Here is a 13,140-nt window from a genome sequence, read left to right as displayed (position 1 = left end):
ATAAGAAAGATGAGATAATCTGCTTCTGTAAAGATTCACAGCTTTGGAAACCTTTTGGGGCCGTTCTAATCTGTCCTATAGAGTGGCTATGACTCAGAATCTAATGGACAGCAGTGGGTTTGGATTTCTTAGTTCAAGGAGTTTCAGTTCCATTATCAGAGTTTATGCCCAATGTGGTAGACTGAACAATGTTTCCCTCAGATATACAAGCCCTAATCCCTGGAACCTGTGGATATGCTGTTTTATATGGCAAAAGGACTATTGATTAGAGTGGATTATCTGAGTCAGCCCAGTGTAGATGACAGGGTTTTTGTAAGAGAACAGTGAGAAGGTTAAAGTCAGTAGTAGATGTGGGGACAGAAGCAAGAGGTTGGAGTGATGCAAGAGTACAGCCAAGATACAAGGAATGCAAGTGGACTCTAAACCAAAAAACCAAACTCACTGCCACTGAGTTGATACAGTGACCCACTTTGGGTTTCTTAGACGGTAAATCTTTAAGGGAGTAGATTGCCCAGTCTTCCTTCCATGGAGTGGCTGGTGGATTTGAACAACTAACCTTTTGGTTCACAGTTAAATGCCTTAGGCACCATAGCACTAGAGCTCCTTAAGTAGACTAGAAGCTGAAAAAAGCAAGTAGAGATTCTCCCCTTAGAGCTTCCCCAAAACTCAAACTCACTGCATCAAGTCAATTCTGACTCATAGTGACTCCTTCTTGGGGTTTCCTAGGTGGTATCTCTATGAAATTAGATTGCTCAATCTTCCTTCCGAGGAGTGGCTGGTAGGTTTCAGCCACCAGCCTTCTGGTTAGCAGTCAAATGCCCTAGGCACTACACTGCCAGAGTCCCAGAAGGAACAAATTCTGCTGCTCTGCTTGATTTTAGTCTCATGAGGCTGTTTGGATTTCTGATCTCCAGAACTATAAGAGAACAAACATTCATTGTCCTAAACCTGTAAGTCTGGGTAATCTGTTTACAGCACCAATAGGGAACTAATACCCCCAGGAGAGCTCCAATCTTTAAACACCTCCTTAAAAGAAGATAGAAATATAATAAAATAGGCATGAATTTTCACACCAGAGCACTGATATATATGTCCTACTGTGAGCGCTTCCTGTGGAGCAGTAACCTTGGACAGGAATTTACCTCTCTGAGTCTCTTTGCTACTAAAATGGAAATACTACTTTTCTCATGCTGTTGTTGCTGTTATGTGCCATCGAGTCAGATCCTACTCATAGCGACCCTTCCTTGCGTTTCTGAGGCAGTATCACTACAGAAGTAGATTGCCCCATCTTCCTTCCAAGGAGTGGCTGGTGGGTTTGAACCGCCAGCCTTCTGGTTAGCAGTCAAGTGCCTTAGGCACTATGCTACCAGAGCTCCTACTTTTCTCATAGATTATTGTATAATAGCAAAAGGAAATATACTTATCCAAAACACCTTACATAGTACTATTTATATATATTTATTTTGTTTTCTTTTTCCTTATTTCATATTCATAGAAACCATTGTTAAGAACCACTATGGCACACTTAATGCACAATTTTTTTCTTTGTTGTGGTTGTTTGGTAATTTCAAGTTGGTTTCTATTCATAGCCATCCTATGTATAAGAGAATGAAACACTGCCCAGTCTTGTGCCACCCTCACAGTTGTTGCTATCATTGGTATATTTGAGTCCAAGCAACAATTTTACCATCATGTAATTATGGGGGTTTCTGACCAAAGGTATGAGATTTATTCTAAAAGTATTCTGAGTGCATTTATTATGAAACATATCATGGTAGGTGGTCTAGGAATCTAAAATTTTAATAAGACAGGATGAAATGAGTGATTTGGAAATTTAATATAAAGGGATATGGGTGTATGGGATAAAATTGCAAGAATGAAAGAATAAAGGTAAATAAGAGATAAACATATAGCACAATAGTGGAGGCATGAGATGATAAGGATTGGGGCAGGACAACAGTGTGGCTGTGACTAGGCACTATCAAAATGGTTCTGACCCATAGTAACCCTAGGCACATAAGAATGAAACACTTCCCTGTACAGTGCCATCCTCACAATTGTTGCTAACTTGGAGCCCATTGTTGAAGCAATTGTGTCAATCCATCTTGTTTTGGGTCTTCCTCTTGTTGTTGACCCTCTACTTTTCCAAGCATGACATCCTTCTCCAGAGACTAGTCCATCTTGATAACATGTCCAAAGTACATGAGATGAAGTTTCACCATCCTCACATCTGAGGAACATTCCGGCTGTACTTCATTTAGGACACATTTGTTTGTTCTTCTGGCAGTATGTTCATTATTCTTCACCAATACAAAGGCATCAATTCTTCATTCTTCCTTATTAATTGTCCAGCTTTTGCATATATATGAAGCATTTGTAAATACCATGGCTTGGGTTAGGGACACCTTAGTCATCAAATGATACATTTTTTTTTTAACTCTAAAGAAATCATTTGCAGCAGATTTTCCCCATGCAATATGTCATTTGATTTCTTGATTCCTGCTTCCATGAACATTGGTTATAGATTCAAATAAAATGAAATACTTGACAACTTCACTCTTTTCTCTGCTTATGGTGATTTTGTTTATTGGTCCAGTTGTGAGGATTTTTATTTTCTTAAAGTTGAGGTGTAATCCATACGGAAGGCTGAAGTTTTTGATCTTCATCAATAAGTACTTCTAGTCATTTTCACTTTCAGCGTGCAACATTGTATCATCTGCATATCTCAAGTTGCTAATGAGTCTTCCTCCAATCCTGATGCTGCATTCTTCTATATATAGTCTAACTTCTCAGATTATTTGCTGGTTGAACAAGTTGAACAGGTTGAACAAGTGCGGTGAAAGGATAGAACCCTGACCCACACTATACCTGATTTTAGACCACATAGTACAACTTTGTTCTGTTCGACTAACTGCCTCTTTGTCTATGTATGGATTTCACATGAGCACAATTATGTGTTCTGAAATTCCTGTTGTTCACAGTGCTATGTATATTTTGTTACGATCCACATAGTTGAATGCATTTGCGTAGTCAATAAAACACAGGTAAATATCTTTCTGGTATTCTCTGCTTTCAACCAAGATCCATCTGACATCAGCAGTGATATCTTTCAGTTGTTGTTCTCTACTGAATCTAGCTTGAATTCCCTGCTGTAATCATTTTTGAATTATCTTCAGTAAAATTTTACTTGCATGTGATATCAGTGATATCGTTTGATAATTTCCACATTCTGTTAGATTAGCTTTCTTTGGAATGGGCACAAATATCAATCCTTTCCTGTCCATTGACCAAGTAACTGCCTTCCAAAATTCTTGGCATAAAGTGAACACTTCCAGTGTTGCACCCCTTTGTTGCAACATCACAATTGGTATTCTGTAAATTTCTGGAGCCCTGTTTTTCATAATGCCTTCAATTCAGCTTAGACTTCTTCCTTCAATACCCTTGATTCTTGATCATATGCTACCTCCTGAAATGGTTGAATGTCAGCCAATTCATTTTGGGATAGTGATTGTGTATTCCTTCCATTTTCTTTTGATACTTTCTACATTGCTCAATATTTTTCCCATAGAATCCTTCAATATTAAAATTCAGAGCTTGAATTTTTTCTTCAGTTCTTTTAGCTTAAGAAACGCTGAGCATGTTATTCTCTTTTGGTTTTCTAATCCAGCTCTTTGCATATTTCATTATAATCCTTTACTTTGTCTTCAAGGAGTTTTGGAAGTATAGTGCCTAAGGCACTTGACTGCTAACTAGAAGGCTGGAGGTTTAAAACTACCAGCCACTCCTTGGAAGGAAGGTTGGGCAATCTACTTCCATAGTGATGCTGCCTCAGAAACCCAAGGAAGATTTGCTATGAGTCAGGTCCAATGAGACAGCAAATAACAACAACTACAACAACACTTTGTCTTCATAAGCTACCCTTTGAAGTCTTCTCTTCAGCTCTTTTACTTCATTAGTTCTTCCATTCTCTTTAGCTACTCTATGTTCAAGAGCAAGTTTCAGAATCTCTTTTGCCATACAGTCTGATCTTTTCTTTCTTTCCTGTCTTTTCATGACCTTTTGCTTTCTTCCTGCATGATGTCCTTGATGTCATCCAACAACTCATCTGATCTTTGATCATTATCATGCAATGTGTCAAATGTATTCTTCAGATTGTCTCTAAATTCAGGTGGTATGTGTTCGAGGTCAATGGACAATAGTAGAGGGAAATAAAAGTAAACAGTTGCAAGTGGTACTTGATAAAAGAGATGGGAGTGAATATGAAATGAACATATTTCAAACCTGATAGCCTGAAAGAATGCTATTTCCACTGGTGTTCACAGATATACTAAAAGAAAAGCAGGTTAAAGGAATGTAATATGTATAAGAAATTCAGCGATACACACAATGTTTGCTAGAGAGGTTACTTGGTTTCTTTTGTTAAGATTTCTACAGCCTTTCCAAAAAAACAATACAGAACTTTTAAATCTGACAACTATCTATTAGCCTAAAGCAATACTGTACTTTACTTAACACTTGACCACTGAAAGTAGAAGAAATCATTTTAAAAGTAAAAATTTAGTACTAGTACTTTTATAATTTAATCTAAGTAAAACATAACACATTATCTAGTCTAAATCCCAAGGTTGGGGGCTTTCATCCAGCCCTTAGAGCCTGACACTTTGAACTCAGCCTTACTTGAAGCCTCCATACTGAAAGAAAATAAACTCCTGTTTTGTCAAAGCCATCCCATTTGCGGTATATTCCTGTCAGAGTGGCACTAGGTAACCAGAACAGATAGTTAAACCTGTTATTAGGTGTTTAACATGGGCAATAGCACATAAAAATAAAGCAGAGAATTCAGGTCTTAACTAATCACTCAATATTTAAATCTTTAATATTTAAACAATAAGCACTGAACTTAGAGCAATATCTAATTTCAATAATACAAAGGGTAAAATGAACTGGAGAAGAAGACAACTCAGCAAGTCAAGGAAAGATTAAGAACACACAGTCATGCGGAACCTCCTTTAAGAACACTCTTAATGGCATTTTGAGAAAAGGAGAGGATAATCTAGAATGTCAGGTGGCACAGGGAAGTTAAGGAAAATGAAAACTGATAAAATTCTGTAGAATATGCCAAGGTGGTCACTGGAAAAACCAAGGAGAATGGGATTAAATATATGGGACAATTCACAATAAAATTCCATTTACAATTAGTCCATATTATGTTCCTATTCTGATGTTCCTAACCTATTCTGCATCATGTTTCTAAACCAATGATATTGAAGAAGTCCAAGCTGCACTGAAGGAAATAGAAGAAAGCAACTCTTTAGGAATTGATGGATTACCTATTGAGATGTTTCAACAACTGTATACAGCACTGCAGGTGCTCACTAGTTTATGCCAAGAAATCTGAGAAACAAGCACTTAACCAACTGACTGGAAGAGATTTGTATATGTGCCCATTCCTAAGAGAAGTGATACCATAGCGTGTGGAAATTATCAAACAATGTTATTAATATCACACAAGTAAAATTTTGCTGAAGATAATTCAAAAACTTTTGCAACAGTAGTATATTGACAGGGACTTCCAGAAATGCAGGCTGGATTCAGAAGAGGATGTGGAACAAGGGATATCATTGCTGATATTAGATGGATTTTGTCTGAAAGCAAAGAATGCCAGAAATATGTTTACTTGTATTTTATTGACTCTGTGAAGGCATTTGACTGTCAATAAATTATAGATCACATTGAGAAGAATGGAAATTCAATAATACTTAATTGTCCTCAAGAGGAACCTCATGAAAAGTCTGTCATTTGAACAGAGTAAGGGAATAGTGCATGATTCAAAATTAGGAAGGGGGTGCATCAGGGTTGTATCTTTTGTGTGTGTGTGTGTGTGATTTGGGTGAAAGTTTACAGAGCAAACTCACTATCCATACAGCAGTTCACATATACTTTGTCTCATGACATTGACTACAATTTACCATAATGCAACAGCCCTCCTTCCACTTCCTCCTCATAGTTACCTCTTCCCTGTGTCCTTTCCTCATGTACTCCTGCCCCCTGAACTGTTTCCCTGTACATAAATAACCCTTTTTCTCCCATGATTATTCTCTCTATGGAGTGTTACTCTACCTCAGGTAAATGTTCAACTCATATGCCTGTCTTTTGTTTCACTGGAAGGCACAGGTATGGGTTCAATCCAGACCTGAAGGGCAGCTAGGGGCTGTTATCTCAGTGGTTCCACCAGGCTCTATCAGAACAGCAAACCTGGTCCCCCCTCCCTTATTTTTTCCAAATGATTTTGAGTTTTGTTCCACATTTTTCTCTCTCTTTATCTGGGATCTCCTACATAGATCCCCCTCTGAGTGGTTGACAGTGGCAGCCGGGCACCATCTAGTTCTTCTGGTCTCATAGTCATATAGGCTGCAGATCACATGGTGTACCAGTCTCTAGGACTAATTGTTTCCATGAATCTTTGGTTTTCTTCATTCTTCTTTGCTCTGGATGAGGAGAGACCCATCATTGCATCTAGATGGCTGCTTGCAAGCTTTTAAGATCCAGTAGCTACTCACCAAAGTAGGTGGTAACACAATGTTATGCCAGTTGAGCTTGATTTTCAGGGTTGTATCCTTTGCCATAGCTATTCAATCTGTATGATGAGCAAATAATCCAATAAACTGGATTATATAAAGAAGAACACAGCATCAGGATTGGAGGAAGTCTCAACCTGTGAAATGCATGTGACACAACCTTGATTGCTGAAAGTGAAGATGACTTGAAGCACTTACTGATGAAGATCAAAAACTGCAGTGTTCAGTATGGATTATACCTCAACATAAAGAAAATAAAAATCCTCATAGGTGGACCAATAAGCAGCATCATGATTAATGGAGAAAAGATTGAAGTTGTCAGGAATTTCGTTTTACTTGGATCCGCAGTCAACATTCACAGAAACAATAGTCAATAAATCAAACATCATATTTAATTGGGCAAGTCTGCTGCAAAAGACCTCTCTAAAGTGTTGAAGAACAAAGATGTCACTTTGAAGACTAAGGTACACTGAACACAAGCCATGATATTTTCAGTCACCTCATATACATGTGAAAGCTGGACAAATGAATAAGGAAAACTGAAGACGAGTTGATGCCTTTGAATTATGGTGTTGACAAAGAATACTGAAAATGCCATGGACTGCCAGAAGAAGAAACAAGTCTTTCCTGGGAGAAGTGCAGCTAGAATGTTTCTTTGAAGCGAGAATGACCAGATTCATCTCACTTACTTTGGTCATGTTGTCATGAAGGAACATTCGCTGTAGCAGATATCATGCTTGGTAAAGTGGAGGGTCAGTGGGAAAGGGGAAGACCTTCAATGAGATAGATTGACACAGTGGCTGAAACCATGGGCTTGAGTATAGCACAGATTGTGGGGATGGAGCACAACTGGGAAGTGTTTCATTGCTGTACACAGAACAGTGTCCGAGCCGACTTTGGCTAATATAAACAAGAACAATGGGTTCCTTTTGATAGCATAAGGGGGAAAGTGCTTTCTTTTTCTTTTCTTTTCTTTTTTTTTTTTTTTTAACAATTGTCTTCCTAGATTTATATGATGGAGTTATAGCAGCAGTTTATTTGAAATTATTTGAAACAATTTAAACTTTTTTTCTTTTAAAATAAAAGAGAAAAAAATTATATTTTCTATATTCTTCTTCACCTCAAATTACTTCTATATGAGGTGCAATTTATAAAGCAATGAGCCTCAGTTTTGTATGAGCCATAAATTACTTCTGAAAGCAACTCTAAAGAAGTTTCAAATGTTTTGAGCAACAGCAACACCCCTGAAATGTATCTGATCTCCCACAGTGGCTGCTTGGAAATATAATGCTCATTTGGATGTTTAGTTCTCAGTATGCTTGTTGACAAATCAGTCACATTACTTGCTAGTCACACATCATGATTGTATGTTATAAATGTACTTTTTTTGTGTTTTCTTAGAATACCAAATCACTGATAATCAAAGAAACATCTGCTTCAGTAAAATAAAATATTTAGAGGTTAACATGTCTTCTGATTTAAGGATAGCTTTACATACTTTTTAAAAGTTATCTGATGTTGTACACTTTTAGATTCAAACAGTGAAAGTAATCACTTAGAATTTAATGACAGAAATTAATAAAGGTAAAAGCATCATCCAAATCCAAAAGATGAGCTTCTATTTTCGATAAAGAATATTTAACTCTACATTGTAAGTTCTGGTGGCGTAGTGCTTAAAGCATTTGACTGCTAACCAGAAGGTTGATGGTTCAAACCCACCAGCCACTCCCCAGAAGGAAGGTTGGGCAATCTACTTTCATAGTGATACCGCCTTGGATACCCAAGTAGGGCTTGCTATGAGTTGGATCTGACTCCATGGCAGTGGGTTGCATTTTGGTTGCAAGTCTTCAGGCTAGAAAAAAAAAAAAAAAAACCCTGTCCTCAAGTCAGTTCGGACTCATAGTGACCCCTCCTTGGGTTTCTTAGGCGGTATTTCTATGGAGGGAGCTCTGGTAGCGTAGTGCCTAAGGCACTTGACTGCTAACCAGAGGCTGGTGGCTCAAACCCACCAGCCACTCCTCTGAAGGAAGATGGCACAATCTACTTCTGTAGTAATACTGCCTCGGAAACCCAAGGAGGGGTCACTATGAGTTGGGTCTGACTCGACAGCACATAACAACAACAACAACATCTCTATGGAAGTGGATTGCCCAATCTTCCTTTTGAGGAGTGGCTGGTGGGTTTGAACCACCAGCCTTCTTGTTAGCAGTCAAATGCCCTAGGCACTAGGCCACCAGAGCTCCTAGTCTTCATGTTATCCATTATTAATTAGTCTCTTGCACTTTTCCTTTACTTTAGCCTGTTGTGTTAATACACAGGGATAAATAACCATGCAATTGACTCCTCCAGGCCGCTTCCCCATGGCTGAAATTTCTGTGTTGACACAGAATTTCTTTAATTCTTTTCCTAAGCTAACTTTTCTTTTCTTTACTCTTCTGCTGAAGAGTTCAGCATTCAGTGCAAAAATATGTAGGGCAGGATAGCAGCCATGGGATATATTGATAAAGTTGGTAGTATAATTTTTAAAATAAAATTTCAACTGAAATGCATGTACTTCTCTGGCCAAAAATATTTTGTTAATTTTTTTATAGCCCAAAAGGTATTCAAGACCTTCTAATAGGGAATGCTGTGGTCTGGTTAGTGGGCTTTTGGCCTATTGATGAGTGATTTTCTATAAATTCTAGTACTTTTTAATGTACAATAATAATAATAATAATAATAAAAGGGTTCCTGTATTTGAGGCCACTAAAACTTAAAAGGAAAGGAAAGAGATACATGCACACACATGTATTCTGGAGATAGATAGATATGGAGATATATATATATATATATATATATTTCAATTAAAATTCTCTTTTATATCCAAATGCATTTCAAACATAGAATACAGTATCTTTTATTATCTTATAAGGGAATGTGTCCATTTCTTTTATTACATACTGTTGACTAAATGTCTAAGCCATGATATAAATTAAAATTTATTAACTTCTGTTATTTCAATCATGTTCAAATACCAAGTAGGGGTAACTTGGTTCCATCCTACCTATTAGTTATCCAGAATGTGTTAGGGAAAACCAAAACCAAACCAAATTCACTGCCTTTGAGTCAATTCCAACTCATAGCAACCACTCCTTGGGTTTCCGAGGTAATATTTCTATGGAAGTAGATTGCCCAATCTTCCTTCTGAGGGTTAGGGAAGAGACAAAGAAAATTCTAACCAAGCCAATAAGTATGTTTTTTTTTTTTTCTACAACACATAATAAGATTATTTTTATTTCTTTTCTTCATTGCCAAGTATCTCCCTTGCATGATAATTTTGTTTTCATATACATACAAGTTTTTACTTTTAAACTTATAAAAGAAGCTTTGATGGTGTAGTGATTAAAGCACTTGGCTGTTAGCAAAAGGTCAGAGATTTGAACCCACAAGCCAGTCTGTAGGAGAAAAATGAGGTAGTCTGCTCCTGAAAATATTTACAGCCTTGGAAACCCTAAAGAGCCATTCTACTCTGTCCTAAAATGTTGCAGCGGGTTTGGTTTTTGGTTTTATATATATGTTTTTACTTTTAAACTTGTGAAGTTTATTTTTCTAGATTAGAGGACTACAGGGACAATTAAACATTTTACTCTTTATAGCAAGTCTTATTAAAATATATGACTAGATACTGAGGGATATTAAATTGTCCAATTTTTAACATACTGATGAATTTCATTTAATTTGTGAATAATTACTGGAAGAACTTTCTTTTCAACATTACAAAGAAAGCAGGAAATCATCACTTATGTGTGCTGCCTTGAATTAGACAGTAATAATGTCTTCCATTAGGTATATCATTCTTTGACTATTTTAGACCTCTAATTTGATCAGTGGTGCTTAAGCTTGACTTACAGATTGGCTACAGGAAATTCAGAAATTTTATTCATACATTAATTTTCAATCAGTTGATCTGTGGAAAATATGCTTTACACAGAAAGATATTACATATGTTGTTATCTTGATATTGTTAAAATGAATATACATTCCTGAACAATACCAAACAAAATGTTCACTGGCATCCCATTGCTTACCATATAAGTCCAAAATTCTTTGCATAGCAAGATGCAAACTATTCCTCTAAAACAGAAGTTATTTTTTTCCTCTTTAGACACACTGATTGCCTGATATTCTCTGAAGGTACCTTGGTTTTCTAACCATTCTTTTCTTCATGAAATTTTCTCTACTTGGAATTCCCTGTTCATTTTTTGTCTTTTGATATTCTTCCAAGGCTTAGTTTAAAAGTTGCTTCTTCTTATAAACCTTTATTTTTCTCCAAAGAACCATTCTGTCATCAACCTTTACTGGGCAGCACCCCAATGCTACTATTCCCGTGTTTCCTATGCACCACTTTGTTCATGTTTTTTTCTGTGTCTGAGACTGATATCTAATTGTGTACATCTTACACCATGTGACATGGTACCAGGACACTGAACTGTAAGAGCATCAAGTGAATATTTGTAAAATGAATAAAATAAAATGGGTATGGCAGGGAATCAATATGTAAACCTCAGAGACATACTGAAAGGATTAAAGTAATCCTGATCATAATGAGGAAGAGGATAATAAATAAAATAATTGCCAGAAATCATTAATTATATATTACACATCAGTATTCTATATCCTGTGTGAGCTCCTTGAAGACAGAATGTTTATCTGATTTATCTCTATGTGCCACAAAGTACATAGTGTCTTGTCCCTAGTAGAGGCTTAATAAGTATTGTTGAATGAATAGACACAACATAGACAAATCTTTCCTTGACACTGTAAATGATACTATCTCAACTTCTTATGCCCTACCTACACACAAGCTGCCTTTAGTATCTTCCACAGGCTCTTTTGTTCACTTGCTATAATATTTTAGCTAAAGAAGTTATCATTCATTATTCGTAGTTCCATGGAACAATAAATATACATAATTTCATACCATTTGCAAATATTCCAAAGTTCTTCCTACTGCCTGCTATCATTGTCACCCACTTACCCCTAACTGAAATACTATACAGGAAAGCCAGTCACAATGCAATACAAGTAACACTTCTGCAGATTAAAGAATGTCTTCAGTTCATAGCATTATAAGAAACAATCTAGTAAAATTTGGGAATTTTAAGAACTTAGATTAGATTCTGATTGTGTTTGAAGAAAACAAAATATAATAAAGAAATGAAAATGATAATATACAAATGACATTATAATGATAATAGTGGCATTCTGTTTTGTTTTTTCTAAACATGGTGTAATAAGAAATCCGGGCTTTAACTCCCCCATTCTTGTATTTGAGAATAAACACATGAGGTAAAATTCATATATTTATTGGGAAATGGTAGGTAACAATCTTATAACACAGTATCTCTCAGCCTGTAGTGGTTTCTGAATCACCCAAACTTTGAGAGTTAGTGCTGTTTTGTTCGCTTTCCATCTAGTTTGCTTTTAGGCCTGTTACTCACTGCCGTTGAGTTGATTCAACTCAACCTCTCCTTGGGTTTCTGAGGTGGTATTTCTAGAGAAATAGATTGCCAAATCTTCCCTCTAAGGAGGGGCTGGTAACCTTCTGGTTAGCAGTCAGATGCCTTAGACATTACACCACCAGTTATCCTTAACTTATCTCAATGCAGATGTTAGAGCTTGCAGACCCAAACCAAAACTTCAACTAAGTATTCAAAAAGTTCCTATTCCATTTTTTAAATTAGTATTCTATTGAATTTTTGGTGAAAGTTTATACAAGTTAGGTTCCTGTTTGTCAGTTTCCACACAAATTGTCCAGTGACATTATTTATATTTATCACAATGTGTCAACACACAGAGCCGAAAAACAAAATCACTTCCATTGAGTTGATTCCAACTCATTGCAACTCTATGGACAGAGCAGAACTGCCCTATAGAGTTTCCAATGTTGTTAGTCTTTATGGAAGCAGACTACCCCATGTTTCTCCAGAGGATTGAGCAGCTGCTAGGTTTGGCCTACCACTTTTTGGGTAAGCAGCCAAATGCCTTAGTCACTGTAACAATAAAAAGTTCCTTAGTGTGTGTGTCAATGTTCTCTTTTATTGTGTTCTGTTTGTTTCCTTTCCAATACTCTAGTTTCTCTGCCAACCTATTTTTTCATCTTTTCTTTTGTTGACCTTTTGATCTCATATTGATGGTTTTTAAGTAAGTCACCAATCTTATGGGTGATATCATTACTTTATGTGCCACTCCACTAGCTACTTCAGTAAAAGGGGATCTCAGAGGATAAGCTCAGTTCTAGATGTAAAGAATGTCTCAGAGCAAAAGTCACAGAGAGTTCCCTATTCTCTATTGTTTCATTTTTTCTGACTTTTTTTTCCTTTTAATTTGAGTTCTGTTTCAGATTTTTCTCCCCATTGTATCCTCAACCATCTATTGTAACCTCAGTCAAAATGGTCAGTAGCCACGAACAATCTAGTTCTTCTGATCTCAGGGTATGAGGTTGTGGCTCTTGTAGATCTGTTTCTTCTATTTTTGATTATTTTCTTACTGTATTGCTCCTGGCAAGTGAGACTCATAGTTG

This window comes from Orycteropus afer, unplaced genomic scaffold (genome assembly GCF_000298275.1).
Source record: "Orycteropus afer afer isolate SDZICR_OR568_19922 unplaced genomic scaffold, OryAfe1.0 scaffold00326, whole genome shotgun sequence".
Taxonomy (NCBI): Eukaryota; Metazoa; Chordata; class Mammalia; order Tubulidentata; family Orycteropodidae; genus Orycteropus; species Orycteropus afer.
This window is presented reverse-complemented; position numbering follows the sequence as displayed.